Source organism: Haliotis cracherodii, unplaced genomic scaffold, assembly GCF_022045235.1.
Source record: "Haliotis cracherodii isolate W230 unplaced genomic scaffold, xgHalCrac1.p SCAF_14, whole genome shotgun sequence".
NCBI classification, from domain to species: Eukaryota; Metazoa; Mollusca; class Gastropoda; order Lepetellida; family Haliotidae; genus Haliotis; species Haliotis cracherodii.
The window spans coordinates 12,369,516-12,380,479 of NW_027266269.1; positions in this window are offsets into that span (position 1 = coordinate 12,369,516).

The window sequence follows — 10,964 nt, forward strand, 5'->3', positions numbered from 1 at the left end:
TTGTAATGGATGTTTTGATTGCTCTTTTGTTATTAATGATTATTTCAATATTATTTTGAGACGTGTTAGCTTTGAACGAATAGTATTGATGTGTGAAAAGATAAAAATGTTGACAGGTATTTTTTCTAAAACGACTCGGAAGCCTGTGACGTCATAGGGCACCACGCCCAAAGAAGCTCATGAACAAGTGAATCGACATGAAAAGTTAGATGTTTCAAACAGTTGGGAAACAAGGACGCTTCCAGCTAGAATTAGTCCTCAACAACCCATGCCTGTCGTAAGAAGCGACACAAAGGACCGGGTTGTCGGGCTCGCTGACATGGTTGACTGTCTCGAGTGAGTGAGTGAGTGAGTATGGTTTTACGCCGTTTTTAGCAATATTCCAGCAATATCATAGCGGGGGACATCAGAAATGGGCTTCACACATTGTACCCATGTCGACTGTTACCTGTTCCCCTATCTCCATCACAAGAGCAGCCAGGTCAATTACCCAAGATGAGCTTTTCATTGCTGACATCTCTCAAGTGTTTTTCCCCCTTGAACAAAACAAATGTATGTACCAAATACCGCTGAAAGAAAACATCAAAGTCCCCTATTTCGTAAAGCGTAGTTGCCATCCTCAACACATTAAACGTTTTCTAGAATTAAGTAAATCTTCAAAAACATTCGTCATTGGAGGATTATGTGTCACAAAGCAGGTTTTTAATTACGTTGCATCCTTTGTGATGAAGAGCCTTAAGTCGCTTTGCAGGCAATATATAGTACAACATTTCCTCCGGGGTAGAATAGGTCTTCAGCAACCCATGCCTGCCGTAAAAGGCGACTATGCTTGTAGTAGGAGACCTCTAACGGGATTGGGTAGTCAGGATCGCTGACTTGGTTGATGCATGCCATCGTATCCCAATTGAGTGGATCGATGCTCATGATGTTAATCACTTGATTGTCTGGTTCAGACTCGATTATTTACAGACCGAAACCGCCGCCATATAGCAGGAATATTGCTGAGTGCGGCGTTAAACAAACAAACAAACAAACACTACAGCCTTACGCCACGCCATATCAACCTGTCACGTGTCCGTGACGATTATCATAGTCGTAAAGTCTATTTCACAATTCCCATTAACTTTTAAAGTACATACACTTTTAAGCAAACATTTGAATATGTACTTTAAAGTGACGAAAATCTAAAAAAAAATCAGCGTCTTTCCATGTCCTTTTGACAGGCCTGTCATTGTGCTTCAACTTAGGCTCTAACCATGTGTTGGCAATTCAAAAATATTTACAGAGAAGAGTTCCTTTAACCATAGTTATAATGATGCTGCGTCTCACAGAAACAGCCTACCGGAGGGTGAACTATATTTATATTTCCCAGGAACTATTGAACGCAATGACGTCATCGTCCCTGTTCACATGCCCGGTCGCCATATGTAATACAATTGCACAGGGACTTTAGTTTCATTAGCCGATATTTCGACAACCTTTGACAGGATAAATACTTTATTGTGTTTGAGAATATTTGCACCTTAGATAAAAGTACATATGCCGATTGTGCACTTTTATGTTCATTATTTCGTTATATGATTTGTACTTATCCACACTGGAGAAATGTCCCATTGAAGGGGAATAAAAAGATTGCAATTTAAGAATATCTAAATATCTCCCTATGGTATGCTGTTCTATATACCAATCTATATACAATGATTTTGACCTGTGCGCGATGCACACTTCTAATTGAGTTAGTTTTAACGCAGCTTTGAACATAATCTCAATTTAACTAAGGGGCTAAATAAAGTTAGTTTTTTTATATAATTGAAAATGGAAAGAACTGTCGTTAAATTTGATTGATGTTTATCACTCATTCCTGCAACAGTTTGTAAAATGTAAAAAATAATCTGTAGCTGACTAATTTTGTGTAAAATAGAAAGGTTCGATGAAGACTGGGGTAAGAAATGATTCTGCACCCACATGACCCCTACCCTGTTTGAAATGATGTACATTTTTGCCGAAATAAGCACATTTATTGATTTTCAAAGATAAGAAGTCTAAGATGCAGTTGTGTAGTGTGCGATTGTTTTTTTTAATTTTTAAAAGTTTTATATAACAATATTTTAAAAAAGCACGTAGAAGTATTCATTGAGCGCTGACTAAGCGTCAGTAGAGTTCATTTCTTGGATAACTTAGATATTTCAACTGAAAATCAATATGCTGACATCCACGATGATGAATAGTAGCTTTTGCCCTGCAGCTATAGTACGAAATGTAAGCATGGTGTGAAAGTCCAAAGTGAGTGAGTGAGGGTACGGTTTTACGCCGCTTTCAGTATTATTCTTTGGTTGTTGTTGTTTTGGTTTGTTTCTGTCATCGGAAGGTCAGTGGTCGATTCCTGGCCGCGCCATACCTAAAGACGATAAAAGATGAGTCATCAGTAATATAATACTTGTAAATATTGTCGTTGTTTATCGTAAATAAAACACTGTTAAATAATTGTGAAAATGTGCGAAAATGATGAAAATGATGATGATGATGATGATGATTATGAACATGTTACACTTCTCAGCTTGAATTCCTTTTGAATCAAACACGAATAACGAACAACCAATTGCAATCATCTATTCCTTACGCCATCGTAAACTACAGGGTTTCATCGTTAAAAATCACTTTAAAAACTGTCTAGAATTCAGAAAAGATTTAATTGTCAGGAACATTTACGTCGAAAAGAAAATTTAGCAGAATGTCAGTTATTACCAATAAAAAATACAGTCACAGCCAATGCTCCTTACAGCGACATAATTGTATGTAGGCGCTGTGTCGAGTGACAAAGGGATGTAGTGAAGCAATGACGTCAATACGAGTATGTCCAGCGCTGTACTGAAGTGGCAGAATGCCGGCGGCTCGTTGCCACGTGTGGCCCTACGTCAGAGGAACTCCCCAGATATATGTTCACACGTTTGTCATTGTAAATGTCCCTGTGTGTTTGTAAATACACATACTAAAATAGACGCTGTGTTATTTTATCAGAGGACACTCAGAAACATCTGCAGGACATGCATAGTGCACTTTTGACTGACTCTAGTGACACTAGGAGGCTCCTTGGATTTTGTATGATTGAAATTGAGATTACAAGGCATTTTTGAGGCAGACAATTTCTTCTTTTTTTCAACAACATGAAGCATAATTATTTTTTTCAAGAATTTTCGGGGACAATTATTTTTTTCCATAAAATCCCAAAACGTGTCAGAATACAAGTACCTCGGGACCGTCATTGACAATATAATGACGATTTCTCAAAACACTGACGCAAGTGCCAACTTCGCCTCTACTTTACACGGAAACTTAGAAACCCGTGAAGACCCGGGGTATAGTAGGTCTTCAGCAACCCATGCTTGCCGTAAAAGGCGACTATGCTTGTCGTAAAAGGCGACTTACGGGATCGGATGACTTGGTTGTCATCGTATCCCAATTGCGTGGATCGATGCCGATGATGTCAATCACTGGATTGTTTGGTCCAGACTCGATTATTTACAGACCGCCGTCATATAGCTGGAATATTGCTGAGTGCGGCTTTAACGGCCCATTGTTTCTGGGCTCCTTTTTTATTATATTTCATAACAGTAATTTAATAAAACAAAATGTATCCGTATACTATGTTCATTTCAGAGAGTGAGTGAATTTTGGTTTTACGCCGCTTTTAGCAAAATTCCAGCAAAATCACGGCGGGGACACCAGAAATGGGCTTCACACATTGTAACCATGTCGGGAATCGAACTCGGGTCTTCGGCGTGACGAGCTAACGCTTTAACCACTTGGCTACCCAGCCGCCGCAAAGTAAAATGTGGACTACCCAAGACCTCTTTTACTCAGCTAGCAATGTTTGCACGTGGAATACTATTTGACTAAATTTTTATATTTTACTACATGACAAGAACTCTACACCTTTTATCCAAGAAAAGAATATTCGGTTGCACCGAAGCAGTCGTAGAGCTACGATTACCATCAGGCACGTTAATTGTTTTGTTTGTTTGTTTATTTGATGTTTAACGCCGCACTCAGCAATATTCCAGCTATATGACGGCGGTCTGTAAATAATCGAGTCTGGACCAGACAATCCAGTGATTTACATCATGAACATCGATCCACGCAATTGGGATCAATGATCGCGTTTTATGACAAGCATAGTCACCTTTTACGGCAAGCATGGGTTGCTGAAGACCAATTCTACCCCGGATCTTCACGAGTCTCATGTTAATTGATGGGAGTTACGATCCGATCCTCATCGGTCGGCGCTTACGACAATCATGGTATCTTTGTCCACGTCCTGACTCCATGATGTTCAGGACGCCGGGTATAGCTGGAGTATTGACTGCTGGGGGAACGACAACATTCACCAACTCACGTAATAACTATCACGTCTGTTTGCCGCAATATTCCAGCTATTTGACGGCGGTCTGTAAGTAATCGAGTCAGGACCAGACAACCCAGTGACTAACATCATGAGCATCGATCAACGTTTGGTTTGGTTTGTTTGTTGTTTAACGCCGCACTCAGCAATATTCCAGCTATTTGACGGCGGTCTGTAAATAATCTAATCTGGACCAGGCAACCCAGTGACTATCATCATAAGCATCGATCAACGTTTGGTTTGGTTTGTTTGTTGTTTAACGCCGCACTCAGCAATATTCCAGCTATTTGACGGCGGTCTGTAACTATTCGAGTCAGGACCAGACAATCCAGTGACTAAAATCATAAGCATTGATCCACGTCATTGGGATACGATGGCATGCATCAACCAAGCCTGACCACCCGATCCCGTTAGTCGCCTCTTACGACAAGCATAGACGCCTCTTACGACAAGCATGGGTTGTTGGAGACCAATTCTAACCCGGATCTTCACGGGTTAAAAACCATTTTGTCACCCCCAATACCCACACGCCTATATTTAACTTGGCAGTTTGAAACAGCGACACGACGGAAGATTTACAAAGTCGGGTATTTATTTCGTGTTTCACCCAACGTCCTTGCTGTAATCTCTTGGTATTGACTCATAAATTCAACGCTGTCAAACATGGTCCACATTTTGAGGTCAACAACGTCTTTAAAGGCAATGACCGCTTCAACTGTTCATGTTTGCTGCGATAAAAACTGAATAGACCTGAAGGTTAAACTGTTTTCGTACCAATTTCATGGACACTCAAGGTGCACGTTATCGCTGTGCCCCTTCTGCACTTAACTAGACCTTGAATCAGCTTGCCAACAGCAGAATGGTATCATTATATATGAATATACACACAAGCTGATAAGTGTTGACTTTGCCCCGCGGCGTTTAAGCCTGTAGGAGGACAGTGTGTGTACAGAAACGCTGTGAAAGGTTTTTGTAAGCTAATTGTGATGACATTTCACATAGCCTTGATGACAAAGCAGTAGACTGACATCAAGTCTCTGAAATGAACATATCGTACAAAAAATTTTTTTTGTTAACTTATCTTAAAAAAATAAAATAATAAAAAGGAGCCCAGAGACTCTCTTCATTTTACTGCAGAAGTCTAGACATTATAGACTTGCATGGGCTGTATTTGATATATTTGTATCAGGGTCTGTAAGATTAACAAAGCAGTTACTTCGCTTATAATGAGTGAATTTTCAGCTTTTCGCCTTGTGCCCTTGTGGCGAATCGAACCCGGGCCTTCGTTTCGACGAGCGAACGCTTTTTCCACTGGGCTATCACAGGTACTTATGTTATAGAAATGTACATGCAGTTTCATTCATCGTAACTATCCTTACGTTACAGACCCGTGAAGATTCCGGGGAAGAATAGGTCTTCAGCAACCCATGCTTGCCGTAAAAGGTGACTATGCTTGTCGTAAAAGGCGACTAACGGGATCGGGTGGTCTGGCTCGCTGCATGTCATCGATCCCAATTGCGTGGATCGATGCTCATGACATTAATCACTGGATTGTCTGGTCCAGACTCGATTATTTACAGACCGCCGTCAAATAGCTGGAATATTGCTGAGTGCGGCGTTAAACAACCAACCAACCAAACTTACGTTACAGCGGCTACAGTTTGTTTGTTTAACGCCGCACTCAACCAGACCAGACAATCCAGTGATTGATATGAGCATGGATCTACGCAATTGGGATATGATTACATGCATCAACCTGACCACGCGAACCCGCCAGTCGCCTTTTACGACAAGCATAGTCGCCTTTAACGGCAAGCATGGGTTGCTGAAGTCCCGGATCTTCACGGGCAACAGCTGTTACAAATTCGGCTGAGGGCGAAACATTTTAACCCGGCGTATGTTCGGACAAAGATCGTTAATGACTACAACAAACCACGTGGCCCAAAGAACTATTGTAATAAACATTCGTAGCCCGCTCGATGCCTCTTCTCGTTTGTGGTAATGAAATCCCCAAAGTGCGTCAGTATCAGTTATATATATTCTGATTGGACTTGACCGACTAGCGGTATGTACGTCAAATGTTATGCAGATGTGTCTACTGGATGTTGCCTTTATTAACGTGTGTCTGAGAATATGTATACGTTTTTGACAGACTTTGATGTTGAAACCACTGACCTATGTGTATTTAGTCTACATTCCCGCGGGGACTTGAGGTAGAACGCCCCTGTAGTTAGTCTGTCATACAGCCCCGAAAAAAATATATCCAAAACAGCCCAACAAAGTAGACACAATTTATGAAAAACAACTTCTTTAATACTGTAAAGGCGACGTTTCGGTCTAGATCCTGTCTTGCTTGATAACGGTATAAGGATTTATACCGAAACGTCGCCTTAACAGTAATGCCTATCACACAATTCAGCCAATACAAGTCTATATATTTAGCAGGGCTAGGTTACTGCTATAAATGAAGAGAGTCTCTAGCTTCGATTAGTTTCAGGCGGTCGTCATGTAGCCAGAGTATGGATAGGTGCGGCGTTGAAATACATTCACTTATTGTATTTCATGTCTGAAAAAAAACAAGAACACGCCGTCGTTTAAGTGTTAAAATTGAGGTCGGTTCGAGTCCAAAATTGATCCCATACAATGAGCTATTCTCTCCCCTCCTCATCAATGAGGACGGAACATTGTCCCGCAATAGGAGATCTTCCTGCAGTATCACATCAGTGCAATATTCAGTTTGACTCGTCTCAACAAGTCACTTGGTTTCAGTTTAATTCCGGCATTCCAGCTTGATTTTGGAGGAGGTGAGGTGAAATGGTCTGGCACTATAAAATTAGTCCGGACAAGTACATGCAACCACACATGGTTAAAGCGCTCACGAGTAAAGACTCACGTTTGATGCTCAAATTGTTACAAAGAGTAAAACCTTTGCTCGGAGACCAAGATACAACATCGCTAACATATGTGGGATTGGTTCCCTCAGTGATAAGGTCGATCAAAATCAATTATTCTTTTCATGTATGTCCCTCTCTATCTAAAAAAAACTGAGGAGCAGAGGAAACTCCACAGCTCAGTTGGGTTTATCATGAATTGATTTTGATTTGAAAATTTAAATTGTAGTATATCCAAAATATGAATTCTACTGGCGCTTAGTCAGCAAAGAATACTTCTACGCGGTTTTATCTTTAAAATATGATTTGATTAAAAACCTTTTTAAAATTAAAAACGTCGCATAATAAACTAATGATGATGGTTCTTAGCCATCTTATCTTTGATAACATTTTTTTTTGCTTTTTTCGGCACAATTTTACATCATTTCAAACATGGCCGGTGCCACGTGGTTGCACATTCATTTCTTACCCCAGCGACATATTACTTTTTACAAACTGTTGCAGGAAGGGGTGATGAAGAGAGGAATGTCTGAGTAATTTTCCATTCCTTAAACATAATAGAACAGAGACCCCGCAGATCTTTAAGGAATGGAGAGTTACGAGGATATTCCCCTACTTAAAACTCATCCCTACTTTTACACTTTGGCAAAATATTCTTTTGTTGAAAATATTTGAAAAATAAACCAGAACTCTCTGTTGTCTGTATTAAAACTGCGTGCGTTGCCCTTGCGTGATGCACGAGGAATGCGTTCTCTGCCGCTGTTGCACGTGCGCCAAGCTCCGTCGCGAGCTGACATTTACAATGCATGGTACGCGGCTCTTCATAATTTCGTTGGGTCCTAAACTAGTATTTATCAATCGCTTGCACATTGTTAATACATGCTGACGGGTATGATAGGAAATATACAGCCCCGAACATGGGATATCTATACTACCTTTTTTTGTTGTCTTTTCTCGCCAAAGGTTTATCTAATTTCTATGAATATTAACATTGTTGTAGGTAACCTGCTCTAACACAAAATATATACATGTTATTTTGAGCTTTTAAACATTATGCAAAATTATGAAAATAATAAATAGTTAATTTCACATCCTACCTTCATGTGACGCTGTGGCTGAGTTTGACAATTACACGTTCTCACATCAAACGACGCGGGTTCGAACATCGCTGGCGACACACGTTTTCGGAAAAACATGAATTATTCACTTGTCAATAAAAAATAGTTCCGTCTGTTCCAAGTGGAAATTAATTCAAATGTTGGTTCAAGATATTGTACAGTTGACAAACAACTCTCCATTCCTGAAAAATAATGGAGTGTTCAAACAATAGAATGACGTCATAGATGTTTTAAGGTTAAATAAACATAATCAAATTCAATAACAGTTCTTTTACTTTTTCAAATGCATTAAAAGTGAAATTATTTTGTCCTTTAGTTTATTTTGCTATCAAGAATCTTTGGAGATCAGGTTTCGGAGTTAAAGGGTTCATTACGCTCGCGGCAGTGCTGACCAGCCCACGCACCTTGACGGGTCGATCACACAAATGTCAAACGTCGGTTTGGGTACTTGAAATGTCAGATACACGTGACTGTACGCAATCGAACTTTATAAGCAATGTTCAATATAATACTTACGCAATTGTAATTACAGATAATTGTGACTTAACAGAGACAACCACGTGGGCTCCGTCGGTCGAGACGCGCAGTGACCGCTGTACGCTGACAGATTTAATAAGTTTATATTAGCTGATCCATTTCCGTGTGCCAATTACACTGGTATAAGAAGAAACAGTTATTTTTGCACCAAAGATTATGATCTAAATAAACTCTATTCTTTACGGATATGTAAATGGAACAGCGACGATTGGAAATATTAATATATATGCCATTGGCAGATTTCCAAATTTTATCTGAAAGTAAATATTATCTAAATAAACTAGACTTCCACGTACCTGCTTTCTTTACAGTGTTGTAGGGGCGGTCGGGTAGCCTAGTGGTTAAAGCGTTCGCTCGTCACGCCGAAGACCCGGGTTGGATTCTCGACATGGGTACAATGTGTGAAGCCCATTTCGGGTGTCCCCCGCCGTGATATTGCTGGAATATTGCTAAAAGCGGCGTAAATCCATACTCACTCACTCACAACAGTGTTGTACCTCAGAGAGAAAAAGCTGTGTTTTCAGGCAAAATAATTACCTCATTAGTTACCCTTGATGGTTCGCTCCCAATAGTCAGACGTGCCAATCAGACAGGTCAGTGGGGTGTGACCGGTATCACTACCTAGTCTTACCTACTTACTTAATGAGAATCACCCAACTGTCAGCAGAGTAAGATATATTCCAACTCTTCAGGTGATACAGATGAACCAGATTATGATTGTTTGTTTGTTTTGTTTGTTGTTTTACGCCGCCATATGACGGCGGTCTGTAAATAAAATTCCGTACTTCAAATTATGACTTGCCCGTTGAGACTTGCCGATGGCTGAATCTTCCAAGAGATGAAAAACTTTGTTTCCAGAGATTGACATCATGAGCATCGATCCACGCAATTGGGATAGATGACATGCATCAACCAAGTCAGCGAGCCTGACCACCCAATCCCGTTAGTTGCCTGTTACGACAAGCATGAATTGCTGAAGACCTATTCTGATACGCGAAGGAGGCATGTTATAGAGTCTAAAATATAACCGACAACCTTCAGTAAGTCGTGTGACCTTCACAGAGCCCCATCCCACATCACCTCTCATAGCAATAACATGTGCATTCTCTTTTACTCCTAGAAATAGTCGACAGGCTATATTTTGAACTACTTCAATGGTTACGGATAGACTAACTGGAAAAACAACACGTCAGGACAAAACTGTAATTGATTATGTCATTGCATCTCTTATATGCCTACCCCTTTTCATAACATTTGATACGACCGCCTCCGTGGTCTAGTGGAAGAGCGTCCGCCCGGAGGGCGGAAGGTCCGGGGTTCGATACCCCGGCCGCGTCATACAAAAATACGTTAAAAGATGGTACTTGTTGTTACCCTGTCTGGCGATCGGCATTAAGGGGCTAGAACAAGGACTGGTCGGCTCGGAGTCAGTATACTGTGTCTGAGTGGGGTATTCATATTAAACTGCGGAATGGTGTCTCAGTGTGCTAGCACTATCGGCATCGGTCCAGTACAAGCAGCCACACACACACACACACACACACACACACGCGCGCATGCACGTCGCTATATAAGTGCAATAATCTTGGACGCGACGTAAAAACCCAATTTCACCTCACCTCACCACCAGTTCTCCCCACTATTCTCGGATGTACATTGTCCACTCACATTCTCCACTCAAACTGTGACAAATTCTAACTTAGAAAACCCGGACCCCCCTCAACCGAATAACACACGTAAGGAAATGAATAAACCAAAACGTTACGACAGCAACAAAACTGACATATTCCACCAAAATATAGATGTTGAACAGAGAAATAAACTCACCTAGTTCGCCCATGCGGCGCGTATTCAACAATGTGACCCACTTTCCTTAAACATTTAGTGTAAAAAGCTGTAGTGGTGAAGCTTTGGGACGTAGTACTGATAAACCATGGTTCGGAAATGAATGCAAGAAGGCAAGAAAAATGTTTAACAAAGCCAAACGTCGTTTTAAGAAACATAACACAGTAAGAAATA